Source organism: Megascapheus bottae, chromosome 2, assembly GCF_031878675.1.
Source record: "Megascapheus bottae isolate mThoBot1 chromosome 2, mThoBot2.hap1, whole genome shotgun sequence".
NCBI lineage: Eukaryota > Metazoa > Chordata > Mammalia > Rodentia > Geomyidae > Megascapheus > Megascapheus bottae.
The window spans coordinates 65,001,626-65,017,880 of NC_143510.1; positions in this window are offsets into that span (position 1 = coordinate 65,001,626).

Genomic DNA, 16,255 nt, shown 5'->3' on the forward strand with positions numbered 1-16,255 from the left:
CCATAGTTTGGAACAATAAAGTCTTACTACACATAAGAAACCCCTTCAGCCTGCTTCAGTTCAAAGACCAAAAGCCTCTCTGCTTTTGTACTTTTAGTCCAAACTGATAAAGTCCCTGAAAAGCTTGGCACCATCAAATCGTAATCTACTCCATTAAACAAGAAAATACATGTGTATGTCTTTGTTTAATCCACATCTATGCTTTGGTATACCTTAATATTCTTCAGGGTTGTATTATTTTATCAAGGAAGGTCTAAGAGGGCACCTTTAAATTCATTATGGTTTTTGTCTAACTGAAAGTGTCTCTGAGGCACCAGATTCTTTCGAATGTTATCTGATATTCTGATATCTATCTAAGATTTTGATGTTATCTTTTTAATATTTTCATATTTCATTATGTATACATTATATATTAGTATATATATTTAGTACATATAACTAGTACATATATTATGTAATATATTACCTGATATTCTGATATGTTTTATATTCTGTCACCATCTTTCTAAGAGTTTCACAAAGGATCTTGTGGTCCTATTCAGATTTGTTACTCTGAGTGTATATATTTTTTGTTGGAGACATTAAGAAACAGTTTTATTTTCAAATTCAGCAAGTTCTGGCTCACACAATTTCTCAAAATTCTGCTAAAAAGCTTAGCAGTTTCTTCTCTGGTGTTTCTTTCTTCTCATATTTTCATCACAAGTAGCAAAAAGAAGCTAGCTATCATTTTCTAGATTCTGCCTGAAAAATCTCCCAGATCCATGAGTTTATTATGTTCTCTTTCCATTTCCCACATTACTGTCTGCAGCCATTTGGTTAAGCTTTCTTTTGCTACACAAGGATACCTTTTTAATCAACCTCCCGAGAACATTTGCCTTGTTTACCCAACATTTCCTCACCATCTTCCAGCTTCTACAGGCAAGTTCCTTCAAGTCCTCTCACCTCTGAAGTATCCCTGGATCACAAAGGCAATGAAAAGGACTTCAGCCTTTATTACAACAGCTCACATTGAGATACAAATCCTGTTCCAATTATAGGTGGGCAACAGATTATTTCAAAGCTATCTGGCTTTAAATGGGAGCTATAATGTAAGCATCTCTAACAGTTCCATTGTTTGGGAACTTAGGGATACTGTACAGATGGTTCATCATTGCTTTATAATATTTATGGTCTCAGAAGAGGTGACTGTAATGGTGGAGGGCAAGGTAAGCTAGAGCTAAGGACTTACCTTCTGTCTAGTCTGAGAGCCATTCTGTGGGCTTTCTAAACTGTACAGCATTTCAAGTCAGTTGGATACTTGGCATGGTCACTCAGGGAATCCAAAGCAATGGATAGTGAAAATTACAAAAATTCCTATGATATTACAAATTTAAATTTAAGCTCCATTCCCCCTGGTTTTCTTTCTTTCCTTTCTTTCTTCCTTTCTTTCTTTCTTTCTTTCTTTCTTTCTTTCTTTCTTTCTTTCTTTCTTTCTTTCTTCCTTTCTTTCTTTCTTTCTTTCTTTCTGTTAAACCAGTTCCTGTCTGAAGACCATTTCATTCCATTTCCTCTGCTTGGTTTCCTCTGCTTGGATCTTTTGTGGATCCAAGTCTTGTGGATCTTTTCCTGGATTGCCTTCATGGCACACAAGACTGCCCCAATTTCCTGTTCTAGAGTGACTAACCTGACAGAACTCATGCCTCCCCAGTCACCCAGAATCTAGGCAGGGTTGTCACTTTTCCTGATGAGATAGAAGGTGGTCAACAGAGAAGTCAAGAGTGAAAAAAGAGAACCCTTTCTTCTAGGAGGTGAGCAATGACACATACTTACAACTGAATTCTTTTCTGGCATCCTCTTTCCATTCTTGAATTGTGACAGTTGTACGAAATACAAAGGTAGTCAAAATCTAATGCTTTGCTTCTTTTACCTTCTCAGTTACCCCTATGCTTGGTGAATGTGCCACGATAAAGGAGAAAAACAATAAGTCAAGATCCTAGCTTTCAAAAGTTGGCAATGGACAACAAAGTTTCCAGCTCTGAAATTCCTCAAACTTCCACCCATCACCTTTAGTAATGGCCCCTAAACTGTCTTCCTATAGCAACAATATAGAGAAGATGAAGAAAACATTCAGCTTTTTGTCCAATGCTAATGCATTTTTACTCATTTAAAGCTATCTCTTAAGCACCAGTTCTCACTGAAAACAGAATACTAAATGTAAAATCAAGTTATGGAATTTCTATTGGACTTAGAGAAAAAAATTCTGTGCTAAGTAGTTATATATTACAATGTATTACTATATCCTAATAAATGCTAAAATAATTACTAAAAAAAAGCAGCACTTGGATCATCTTGGATGACTGTTTCCTCTAGGCAGCGAAGGACAGTAGAAAGTTAATTGTAATCATGTCCTAGTCATAGATACGTGCACTTCAAATCACCAGAGAGTATCATTAAACATCAAGTTCCATTGCTTCCAAGAGAGAAAAAGCAAGTCAATTTCACATGCATTTTTTTTCTTAGTAAGGAAAATGTTTCCACAGAATCTAACTCGTGGGAATCATACCCAAATCTATTACACCATATAAAAAGCAATACAGAAATATCTTTGTGTCATTACTGGGCTAAAAAAGCACAGGCAAGGCAGTTACTTGCACAAGCTATTAAGAAAGAGAACATGGAAGTCTGATACTCCAGGCCAGCAAAAGAAGTCTTCAGTTTTATCCTGTGGAGATTTAATTATTTATTGAAGCAAAACTACTTTCAGTAAAAACAGAATGATGGAACTCTAGCCATAAAGTGTAACTGAATATATAATTTTCTGAATGATACCATAACATGTCCACTCTACATAAACTGTTTGTCCTGGAAAGAGGTGAGACCACACAGTGCTGAAATTTGAATTTCATTTTGAATTAGGTGCCTGAAAAATGTTCTGAATGCTTAAGATATCTCTCTAATATTCCAAATATTTTTCTTTCAATATTTTCATAAAAAATACCCAGGTAAATTACTTATTTTCTATCTTAGTATATAAAATATATAAGAAGAATTTATCCTCTTGGTTGAGCTAGGATTAAAAAACAATGTTATTGTTTTATTGTGTTTTATGCATTTCATTATTGGCAAACTTAAATTATTATAGATATATGTGTGGGATATATATAATTCATATATACATACATGAATATACAATATGTATATAGTATATACATGTACAACTACATTTATAAATAAATATGTATACTCACATATACCCATGTATAAAATGTCCATGTATGTTGCTAAATCAATTGAAAGTAAGTTGCAGATAACGTGATACTTCATCTTTGAATATTTCCTTGTGAACCTCTTGTGAATGAAAATACTCTGATATAAATCAATAACCCCTAAGACAATTAATAATTCAGTGATGTCTCATAAATATTCTATATTGAATTCTGAAGTTTTCTACATTTATCTTTAGTACTGTTATTTTCCCAATTCTTAAGCTAATTCATATTCACCTACTTGTTTATGTTTATTAGGTCTCATTATTGTCTCTTCACATAGAACTTACTCTTCCTCTTGCTTTGAAAGAGGCTGTCTTTTCGCTAAAAGAAAGGACCTCTAGGATATAGAAACAAAAGCCATATAATGAGTGATTGTTATCCTTAATGTACTATGTTATCTCTCATCTCTTTTGCTCTCATCTCTTTTATCTGATGTATTGTATATATGTGTATTTGGTTATTTGAAGTTGGATAGGGAAGGGAGGAAAACAACATGAGTGGTGAGGTTGAGGGGAGGGAAATGGGGACCAAGACATGAGAAAGGGTATCAATGTACGTGAAGTAATGCACCTTCCATCTGGTGAATGTAATGTAACCCTTTTATTAATTACAATAAAAAAATGTATGGAAAAAAAGCTCTAAATAGCATAAAGGATGGCAGATGGAAATTACCAAAAAAAAGGAAGAGTCTGTCTTTTCTACAGAAATAAATGTCACATATCGAGTTGCCCCTACTACTTTCATATTTTTTATATTGAAGCAAACGTTTTTGGAAGGAAGGCTACACAAATGACATCATGCGCCTTTTATTGCCTCACACATGAGGACATAGGTATTGATACTGATGATGTAAAATTAGTCATTGGGTAATTGACCAATCAAATCACCCCCAAATTGACTCACATGTACATTTTGATCACAATAATTAGTAATTAACCTGTGACATAATTCCTTAAGATCATGTACTTATTCTTCCACCTGTTCACTTGTTTCAGTACCCACTGATAAGCCATGTCTACATTGATTATTATATTTGTTACTATAACATGGGAAATTTGACACCAATTATAAAAGTATGAATGAAGCATAATATCATTCAATCAGTAGAAAACAGTAACTCTGAAACATATGCAGGGAATAGAAACAAAATGAGGAAAACAATATAGGGCAACATAGGATATTTTGAGGATATTAGACAATATCTAACACTTTAGTTAAAACTCTGAGGGAAAGAGGAAAAACAATTACATTCAAGCAATTTATACAATGTATTTAGAATTACAAACAAAATAAAAATACCCCCCAAACATGGGGAATATTCAGAATTTAACATGTCTTAAAGTCTTTTAGTTGTTTTACAACTGCTCATTCATATTATACAAGTACTCATTCATATTATATTTAAATAAGTCAGATGCATATTATAATCCACTAAATAATACTAAAAAGATGTTACTGAACATAGAAAAAATGAGAAAAATTAAATAATAATTAAATAATTTGAATAATCCAAAAGAGGCCAAATTTTAATAGTAGGAAAGATGAAAAAGCAATTTTTATTTGTATGGCCTTAAAATCTATAAAGTGAGAATAACATTAATACCATAATCAGGGTACTTTTATGACCAATAAATGGAATAATAAAAATAAAACATAAAAAACACAATAAATGCTAATTATTAATATGTAATAAACCAATACCTGTATTTTAAATGTATGTAATATTTCTCTTCTATTTTATGCCTGTGATGTAGATATATAAAATTTTGAGTCAAAAGTCCAATGGTGAACCAATGCAACAGCAAAATTCACAAAACAATATGTTGGAAATGATCATTACAATTTGGGGGGAGGGGCAGTTGGGACAGGAGAAACAGGAGAAAAATGAGGGAGGGGGCAACAAGAAATGTACTCATTATCTTACGTATGTATCTGTAACCCCTCTGTGTATCACTGCAACAATAACATTAAATTTAAAAATTCCACCTGAACACCCAAAATTTAGGTTGATTTTCTATACATTTCTGTAGTAGTAAGTTGGTTTGGATAAAGACATATAAAAGTTAAAGATAGATGTGCTGGCTCACATCTATAATACTAACTTCTTGAGAGGTTCAAAAGAAAAAAAAACTGAGTCAAGATCAGGACAGACAAAAATATAGTAAGACTCTGTCTTAAAGAAAATGTCGGGCATGTTGGCACATGTCTATTGTCCCAACTTCAGGGGAGATGCAGATGAGAGGAATGTAATCCAAGGCCTGCCTGAGTGAGATTATACAATGTTCATCTTTGTGTATTCAGTTGAAATCAATTACCACAACCATCTCTAGTGGCATCCGTATGGTCACATATTTGTGTGGATTTCTTTCCTTTTCGCATTTTGGTGTATATATGTACCCCATTTTCTTATGTCTCTCACCTAGTAGATGGGAGCCGCAGTACATCCCACCATCTCATTTTTTGTGGCTTTTTGTAAATAATACAAAAACATGGTAGTGCGCATTTTTTGTCCATCTTCTAATTCTATCTTCTTTGCAAATATGTCCAGAACTCCTACTGAGTTCTGAGTATATATTCCAAAAGAAACAAAAATCAGTATCTCATTAGCTGCCTTCTCTCGTTCACTGGCATGTTGTTGCCAATATACACTATACACGATGCAGAAACAACCTCAATGTCTATCCATCGATGAATGTATCCAGGTGTGGTAAACACACAGACAATGGAATATTAATCAGCCATTAGGAAAGGGAAATCAGGCCCTTTGTGACTACATGGGGAACCTCATAGACATTAGGCTGAGTGAAATAAGTCAGACACCTAAAAAGGCATTGCATGCTCTCTTTAACAGCTCAAATTTAAAATAGCCAAGACAGAAAAGAAACAAAGCACAACAGTGGACTTCAGGTTTGAGAGGTGGAGAAATCAGGAGATATTAGTCATTCAAAGTTTCAGTTAGGAGTACAGCCTGGAAGTCTAACCTACAGCACTATTGTAAGCTTGAAATGTGCTAAGAGCATAGACCTGGCCCAGGGGTAGTTCAGCAGTGCTGTCTTTTCATAATAAACCCTGGATACCATTTTTCCCCTGCAGTCCCACAAACTTGCCTATAACCCCGAGCTTTTTCTCTCTCTCTGAGACCTCCATTGCAGAAGTGACTGATGGGTCTTGCCAATATCTTACCTCCATCTCAGGCTCAATCCCAAGTTTCTCTCTAGTCCTGAATCTTTGCTTCATCTTTCTTCATTACCTGCTAACTTTCAGTACCTTCAAACAGTTCCATGTGTATCATGTCCATTTTTTCTAAGTATACTAAGAGGTCTGCATTTCATTGCTGCCATTATTAGAAGCACTTTGACCTTTTGCTAAAGGTTATCCCAAAGAAGTATAGATTGGCTGTCCTAATTCAACCAAAAGATAACTCAAACAGGTGATTAAGAGTTTAGTTTGTATATCTTTAGTCACTTATTCCAATACTTATTGAGGGTTTATCACTGTACCAGCTGCTATCTTTTTATAATTAATTTACTTTATTGTTATTATAGAGGTGATATACAGAGGGATTAAATAACATGAGCCAGATAAGGAGTACATTTTCTTTTGTACAGTATCTTCTGTTCCCTCGGTCTCTCCAAGTCAGCTACTATCTTAAACCAAGAACACATAGAAATGAAAATACATGTTTTCTACCTCTTAGCATCAATTTGCTCATTGGTGTAATATTACAAGCAAATAAATAAACACGCACATAGTTTTAGATGAAAAGTGACAAAAAAGAAAAGAAACAGTGTTACAGATCAGGCATAGTAGGGCATATCTGTAATTCCAACATTCAAGAGGCTGAGGTACAGGGGGGTGGGGAAGAAGGAGGGGATTTCAAGTTCAAGGACAGTGCAGAGCAGTAGGAAAACAGAAGTAACTAGATAAGCAAATGCCCTAAGAAATGCTTGCTGTTAATATTAGCAAAGCATGGTTGAGTATGATGTGTGCAGAGGTTAACGTGAGTTAAAAGGAGTTAAGGAACTCAGTGACATTATCACATAAAACCTTGTGGACTATACCAATAAAAACTCAGCTTTCTTTGTCCTATAAATTTTTAATAGAACCCAGCATAAGTTATGGTGCAGTACACAGCTAAGTTAATTGTCATAATATTTCTACCAAATGACTACAGCCCAGTAAACAAGTAGCAGTGCCTTGGACTGTCAAAATAATAACTACACTCTTCCCACTGACAAGTTTACCTTTTAGGGGCTAGTGGAAACAACTTGGAAAATTGTCATTCTGAACTTAATAATGACCAACAAAGAAAAACAGATTGGAAAATGAAAGTGGCAAGAATCTTGAAGCAGGAAGCAATGCTGAGAGTACGAGGGAGGAGGTAACACTGTTCAAAAGAAATGTATTTAGTACCTTATTTATATAACTGTAACCACTCTGAGCATCACTTTTACAATAAAAGTTAAATAAAAAAACAGAACAAACAGAGTTGTAATTAATGGAAAGATTACATTATATTCATCAGATAGAAGGTGCATTACTTCACAAACATTGATACTCTTTCTCATGTCTGGGTCCCCATTTCCCTCCCCCCACCCCACCCCTCATCTTGTTTTCCCCCTTCCCTATCCTATCTCAAATTACCAATTAAGCATATATACAATATACCAGATAACAAGGTAAAATACTCTAACAATATGAGAAAACCAAGGGACAGCAATAGAGATGAGAGATAACATAGTGCATTAAAGACAACAATCACTCAGTATATGGCTTTTGTTTCTATATCCTAGAGGTCCTTACATTTAGCGTCATACTATATGGCCTTATGTATCTAGGTTTTGCTCTATTGTAAATCTCTGCTAGGAGAGCCCAAGGTTTCTACTGATTATGACGAATGAGGGAAACCATTGAGCCTAAGTTCCTTTGAGTCTGGCTTACTTCACTTAATAGGATTTTTTCTAAGTCTTTTCATTTTCTTACAAATGGGCTGATGTCATTCTTTCTGACAGCAGCATAGAATTGCATTGTGTATAAATACCACATCTTGTTGATCCACTAGAGGCTCATTCTTATAATCTGAGCTATTCAGGAGGCTGAGATCTGAAGATCAAAGTTCAAAGCCAGCACAACAGGAAAGTCTATGAGACTTTTATCTCCAATTAATTACTAAAAAAAAGCCCAGCAGTGAAGCTCTGGCTCTAATAGCAAAGTGAGTGAAGCTTGAGTGAAATTAGGTGGTTTGATGGAAAACTAAAGAAATGGTGCCCAGGGTCTTAGTTCAAGCACAGGCATGTGCATGCATGTGAGGCACACACACACACACACACACACACACACACACACACACGAAGTAAAATGGTCCATCGGACACTTGGGATCTAACAGAGAAGACTTCAAGCATTTGGGGGAAGTTTATCAAAAAAAAATCTGTTTAAATCATTACAGAAGGGGAAGAATCATTACATTAAGGAAGCACAAGAGGGAAGAAAGGAAAAGGCTGATATTTTCACAAAGGAGGTTTTCTACTACTAATGATCATAAAATAATTGCACTGAAATGTTTTCAAGAAATCTTGTTCATAATGTATTATACTTACTATAACATAAAAAGTTGAAATAAATATTTGCTTATTTTGAGAAAAAAAGCACAGCTAAAAAAGAGGCAGCTTGGGGAAATATTAATGAACTCTAAAAAGAAAATAAGGCAATTAGTTTGCAGTTCTATTCCCCTTCCAGATAAATGACTATATTTAAAGAGTAAAATAGACCAGAAGGAAAACTGAATGCCAAAACATAAAGTATTCAAATAAGATATATTACTTCTTGAGTGCTAAAATACCCCAAAACTTAATGTGTTGAAGGAAGGAATTTTGTATACTGGGCATTATTATTTTTAAAAGCCTAATAAGCCAGGAATTGGTGGCTCAAGTGTGTAATCTTAGCTACTCCTACTCTGTAGGTTGAGGTCTGTGGATCATGGTTTCAGAGTCAGGTCTGGCAAGAAAGTCTGAGTCACAAAAAACAAACAAACACAAAAACCTGGAAGTGGGGCTAAGGCTCAAGTAGTAGAGTGCCAGCCTTGATTGACAAAAGCTAAGGGATAGTGCCCAGGCCCTGAGTTCAAGTCCTAGTCCCAGAACCCCAAACGAAAAAAGAGCCTGTCAAACAAATGAACTCAAGCCTAGAGAGAATCTACTGTCAGTTTTAGTATTCAGAACGTTAAAGAACAAGCAAAACTCCTGAAGACTGTCACACATTTCAGAAGACATCATAATGGTTTATGGGCCTTATAAAATGAAGCAGTTGTTCTTAGGCAATAGTTTACTAATAACATGCAATATAATAGCAACCTATTTTTTCTTTCCCCTTTGCTGGTTAGGCTCCAGCCAAAGACTTACTTTAAATCCAAAAATCTGGTACATAAGAAACATGTTAAATTTCTGTTGGAACACAATTTTGTCTAATGTGACATCTTCCAAATGATTGTCTCACACATACCTTCAGCATACGCCTCTCTGTCTGTCTGTCTGTCTCTGTCTGTCTGTCTGCCTGTCTGTCTCTTTCCCCCTCTCTCCTCCTCCTCTCTCCTTTTCTCTTTCTCCCTCTCTCTCTCCCTCTCCCTTTGCCTCCCCCTCTTCTCTCTCTCTCTCTCTCTCTCTCTCTCTCTCTCTCTCTCTCTCTCTCTCTCTCTCTCTCTCCTCTCTCTCTCTCTCTCTCTCCTAAATATTAGTGATTCAAATGCTAAAGTCTTCTACCAATGGACTCAATTCATCCTTCAAGTCTCAGGTTCAGCATGCCATGTCAGGGTCCCTTCCTGACCCTGCATGGTGCACAGAAGAACATAGGACAAATTCCTTTATTCCAGATTGGTATATTTTGTATGAAATATCTGAATCTAGAAGTGTTTCAGACTTTAGATTTTTCTAGATTTTGCATCTGTGTGAGTCTGAGTTGCAAGTCTAATCACAAAATTACTTTATGTTTTCTATGTGCATTTTTTATACACATCCAAGGTAAATTTTGACCCCATGTTTAGTATTGCTGCCTTTTGCCTATGTTACATCCTTCAAAAGACCAGCATGGAAATTTTCTCCTCTGACATCATGTTGTTACTTAAGTAGTTTTAGGCTTGGGAAGATTTTGAGTATCAGATTGTTTGTGGGATATTGAACCTGTCTATATACACACCTCTTAGCTCTTAGCACAGTTATCAGATTAATTACTGAAGTAATTGTTTAACATTCCTCGGTCTTCTCATACTGTAACCTCTATGAAGATGAGAAGCATGTCTGTTTTATCATGTCTCTACTTCAAGCATCTAGGGCAGAAAAACTTTTCATATAATTTCTTTGTAGGCAAGTTTGTGAGTACACACAAGATCTTTTATAAAAAGACACCAGAAAAGGATGGAGAAATATGAGCTGGTCATGGTTCAGTTCAATTGAACAGCAACCTTGGATTAAATAACTATATCCACAGGATCGAGATTAAAAAACACCCAGAGACAGTATACATTGTCTGGTCAGTGTCACATCTTATGAAGCATGGGAGATTTATGAGTGTTTCTGTGACTATGCATCACCTTTATACTTGCTTTGTAAAAGGCTTGTTGGTAAAAGTCCCCATTCCCAGTTATTTGGTCCACAGACAAACCTTCCAAGAATCTTACTGTTTTCTTCAGGATTTGTATCTGCAGGGTCACAAAGACATCTTCTCCCAATGACGTTCACCGTTCAGGTGTGCTTGGTTACAGATTATATTAGTAAGCATTCCCATTGGTGTTCTTTCTATTTTAAGCATAATAAGGATAAGAATTAAGCACTGTGTGCATGAGTATCATATGTATGACATGCAGAAGAACTTATTCCTGTAACAGATTTTCTAAAATAAGCTTTACAGTTTGCAGTTTCTACATACTCTCAGCTAGTTACACTATCAGTAAGAAAAGACATTATTATTTCCTAAGAGGCTATGGGTAAGGCAATGAAGGTGTGAAGCCATCCCCACTCTAGGTGGAAACTCAAGGTTCTAACTGAAAAATATCTAAAGAAAAAAAAAAAGAACGAGTGTAGCTCAAGTGGCTGAGCCTCTGGCCATCAAGCATGGAGCCATGAGTTTAAATGTTAGCATCACTGCCCCCAAAGAAGAGAAAACACAACTGTGAAGCCAAAAGAAAAAAAAATGACATTTTCCAAAAAGAAAATCACCTTCTCCTAAGAAAATGTTTACCATAAGTACATGAAAAAAAACTCAGAAAAGTCTTGTCAAAGTGTCACAGACAAAACTTACAATATATAACATATACACAAATTTCTTAAATCCAATACTTTTACAAACTAAATATAAATGGGCAATTCATCAAGGGGAAAAAAATCACAAAGTGCTAACTAAATATATATATACATAATATTAAATTGATATGCAATAAGAAAAATTGCAAATTCAACTGAATCATTTTTCATAATACTGGCAAGAATAAAAGGAATGAATTGAGTTTTGGCAGTGGTACAAAAGGATAATACTTTACTACATTTTGAGTGGGAGCCACATAATTGGAAAATCACTCAGGAAAACAAGTTGACAGTGTACCAAAGTGAAGCTGTACATCTCCATTTACTCAGCACCTCCACTTCTGAGAAAAGATTTCAAAGACACACTCACAGATGAGCAACAACGTGCACACAACAAAATGACTTGTTTCAGTGGAAAAAATGTTGAAAACTAAATGCTCAACTAATCATTTTTCTAATAGTATGGTATGTTGCATACTTCCTTAAAAGATTGTAAGGGTTTTGTTCTTAATGTACTATGCTATTTCTCATCTCTTTTTACTGTCCTTTGGTTGTTCTCATATTGTTACAGTATCTTACTTTGTTATCTGGTATATTGAATGTTTATTGTTTTATTTGAAATAGGAAAGAGGAGGAAGGATAAAAATGAGGGGAGGGACTGAGGGGAGGGAAATGGGGACAAAAACATGTGTGTGAAACAATGGACCTTCATTCTGGCAAATATAACTGTAACCCTTCTATTAATTACAATAAAAAAGAAAAAATATTAACTTAAAAGAAAAAGAAAAAGAAAAAAAAGATTGTAAGGATTTGTACATTTCTTAAACCCAACCTTATAGGAAGAGAAGTTACAAGATGAAAGGGCTAAAGTAAATATTGTTTTTCCTCTTGGAGGAAAGAAACAGTTATGTAAGGATGCATACAGACATCATAAGGAAATCCAGCTAACACTATTTGAAAAAGGGTGGAAGAGACAAAAGAAATGGAAACATAATGGAGGAGATGAATTAAAGTACACTTTGTGCATGAATGGAAATGTCACAATGAAACTCCTTCATTATTATAAATGCATACTAATTCAAAAATAAAATAATAAAAACAAATAAAAGGAAGGGGAGAAAAGTGGCTTGAAGATATAATAATCATCTGCTTTTCTCATAACTAAAGAAAGATTCATGATCTCAATTGAGAAGCCTTCTAGAGAAGAGTGTGGAAGAAATGATACAATGTATCATTATGATGGTTAATCTTGATTGTTGACTTGATTGGATTGAGCCATGCTTTAAGAGATTATCTAAACTGGGTTCTTGAAGAGCCCATGGACAATTAGCACAGTAACTGAGAGAGAGGATACACTGTGAATGTGGATTGCACTATCCAATAGGCTGATGCCCCAGACAGGGGGAAAAAAAATGGTGGAAGAAAGACACAGCCAGGCAGTGCCTACACTCTTCCTGAGCTGTTGTGTTTATTGCTACTGTCCAGGGACAGTCACTATATCCCAGCTCCTTCAGCCTTTCAACACTATGACTCTTCAGGGAGCTTCCAGGCCTTCAGACTTGGCTAAGCCTGGATCACTGATTCCCTTGTACTGGGGTTTCCATTTTCTTGCACTGAGCAGCTATCAGTTTTCCTGTCTCTCCAGCATGCCAAGGGCTGCTCACGTAAGCCAATCTGATAAATCTCCTTTAATAACTGTATAATTATATATGATAATTATATAATTCTTATAATTCTATAATATATAATTATACATATAATTGCATATATCCTATTGTTCTGCTCTTCCTAAAAACCCCAATTAATACATGGAATTAGAAGCTAAGGAAAATTCTAGTTCCAATAGACTTCTGGCAAACATAGTCATTATCACATATGGCAGGTTTGTCTGAATCTAGTGGTGGTTATAACTTGACCTAAATGCAATCAATTGCAGCCACCACTCACAACTGTTTTTCTCTTTATTTTCAACAATCACAAAGATAGCATACAAGGAAGTTTCACTTCATATTTGGATAACTGATCATCTTGGCTATACTCCAGTATCCTGTCACATAACCCCTGCCAATTCAACATCACATTATTAAGCTTCTAAAAATAGTAACTTTTCTATTTGACAATGTTTTCTTCTTTTTTGTGAGCTTTTCAGTGCAGTCCCCCATCCACCAATCACTAGAATACTTTGCTAGGAATTATGACACCATTGTTCTGACAAGTTCTTAGCTTTCTTTATATCTTAGTCTTTTGTTCACAAATATTGTTTTTCAAACTAAACCATTTTGATTTTAAGTGTCCTTCATAAACAGCCATCTCATCTCAAAACATTTGTGATGTTTTCTAATATAATTTTCAGTTATGTGCCTGAAAATTCAGTAAATCATTTGATGCTTATATGATAGAATTAATTCAGATTTTTATAAATGTCAGATTATGTTTTATTATATCTAAATGTGAACATCTTTTAAAAGTAAAAGTTAAATAACTCATCATAAGTTTAGTGTAACTTTTTAAATTATTCCTCAGGCTAGAAAACCATTGATGATGGGCCCAGCTATTACTCCATGTGTTCTTACTAGACTTAAAAACAATAATTCCAGATTAAGCTCATCCAGATATCCTCAGTTTATTCCCTGCTTTAGCCAGGATGGCTAGCAGGCCTCCTTTCCAGAGGCTATCAACTTTTGAGATATCTTCCTCATTGACTATTGCTCCACATCTTCAATCTTTTTAAAGGAGTTACTTTCAATTATTTCTCAGTGTAACTTGTCATTCTTTCAGGCTAGATCAAAAGCATAATTGGGGCCGGGAGTTTGGCCTAGTGGTAGAGTTCTTGCCTAGCATGCACGAAGACCTGGGTTCAATTCCTCGGTACCACATACATAGAAAAAAGCCAGAAGTGGTGCTGAGGCTCAAGTGGTAGAGCTCTAGCCTTGAGAAAGTCCAAGGACAGGGCTCAGGCCCTGAGCTCAAGCCCAGGACTGGCAAAAAAAAAAAAAAAAAGCATAATTGTTGGGGCAGGTGCTGGTGGTTCATGCCTGCAATCCTAGCTATTCAGGAGGCTAAGATCTGAGGACTGTGGTTCAAAGCCACCTGGGGCAACAAAGTCCATGAGACTCTTTCCAGTTAATCACATAAAAGTAGGAAGTAGAGCAGTAGTTCAAATGGTAGAGCACTAGCCTTGTGCACAAAAGCTCATGGATAAAGCCTAGGCCCTGAGTTCAAGCCCCTGGACTGGTGTGTGCATGTGCATGCATACACACATAATACATATATAGAGGGAGAAATTATATGTATATATCTTAAATTTTAGAATTTTTTATTAAAAATTCCCTTTAGTTCATCATTTGTAACCTTAACAGGGCAAATTACAGCCATATTACTATTAATAAATCATGGAATTAGTTTATCTGGAAGTAATATGAATACTTTGGGGGGAACAAAGAAAATGAGGACTATAATTTAATAATAAAAAATATCTGGAGAGGAAAGTATTTTTCAGTGCTTTCTAGGTAAAAAGCACTTTATAATCTCAAAATAACAGAATCTCTTTAGCCACAGAGGAAAAGAGCTTCGGGTATCCTGAGAGATATTTACTCCGATCTAGAATTTTTATAGAAATTATCACAGATGAGGTAGGAATACCCATTATGGGAATGTGAGGGGAGTCTCAATGTTACTATAACTTTCTGTGAAAGCAAATCATTTCAATAATCAGAAAAATATATAAGATTTAAAACCCTGTCAATAGAACCAAAGGACCTGGCATTTTGGTACCTTAATGTAAAAGAGTGCTGAGTGACTATAATGTTGCTTGGTAGTTTGCCATACACTTAAGTGTGCTAAAAAGAAAAAAAAAAAAACTCAAAGATGTAGCTGCCACAGGAAACAAATAGGAGCCTGTTTGGGGTCTTCATTTTGAACTGACAAGAAAGAGTTATTGTGCCCAATAAGTCATCTTGTCATATGAATCCAGTATAAGACATGGCGGGGGTGATAAAGAGTGTGTAATAACTCATCATTGTTTCTAACTCTACTAAAAAGCCTTGGACTTACCAGAACTTCTGGTGGTTTGAGGAATATTCAGCACATGTATTTATCAACTTGCTGCCACAGGCAATGGACAATGCTTCCTGAAAAAGAAAAATGGAATGCAATAGAATAAAAAATCTGCAGGCAATCATCTTAGCACAAGTCTCATTCCTACTTTTCTTAATCATAGCAGAACATTAACATTATTCTTGTTTGTCTGTTTTCCAGGGTATCTGTACCATACCCTTACTATTTTCAGACATTTCAACTGAACACTTCTATTAGACAACACATATTATTTTTCATCTTTTATGTGTATAGTAACATATCCTGCATGCTTTAACTTTTCATTTTCCTTTTGACAAATATTATTTTATATGATCAGATGCACAGAAGCATTACACCTTTGGATTCCTCTCCTAAGCACATCCTCCTCTGGGATCAGTATGTGTGAATGCCTAGAGTCCTCTGTAATTTATCATATCCCCTTGTATTTCATATCTCTCATATGAGAGAAAATATGTACCATTTATCTTTCTCCACTTGGCTTACCTCACTGAACATAATTTGTTCTTGGTCCACATCCTTTAACTTTCAAGATTTCTTCATTCCCTTTGTTTCCACATTCTGCAATTCCAGAAGGCCAGGAATGTGATCCCACAGGTCCCATCTGAACACGTATAGT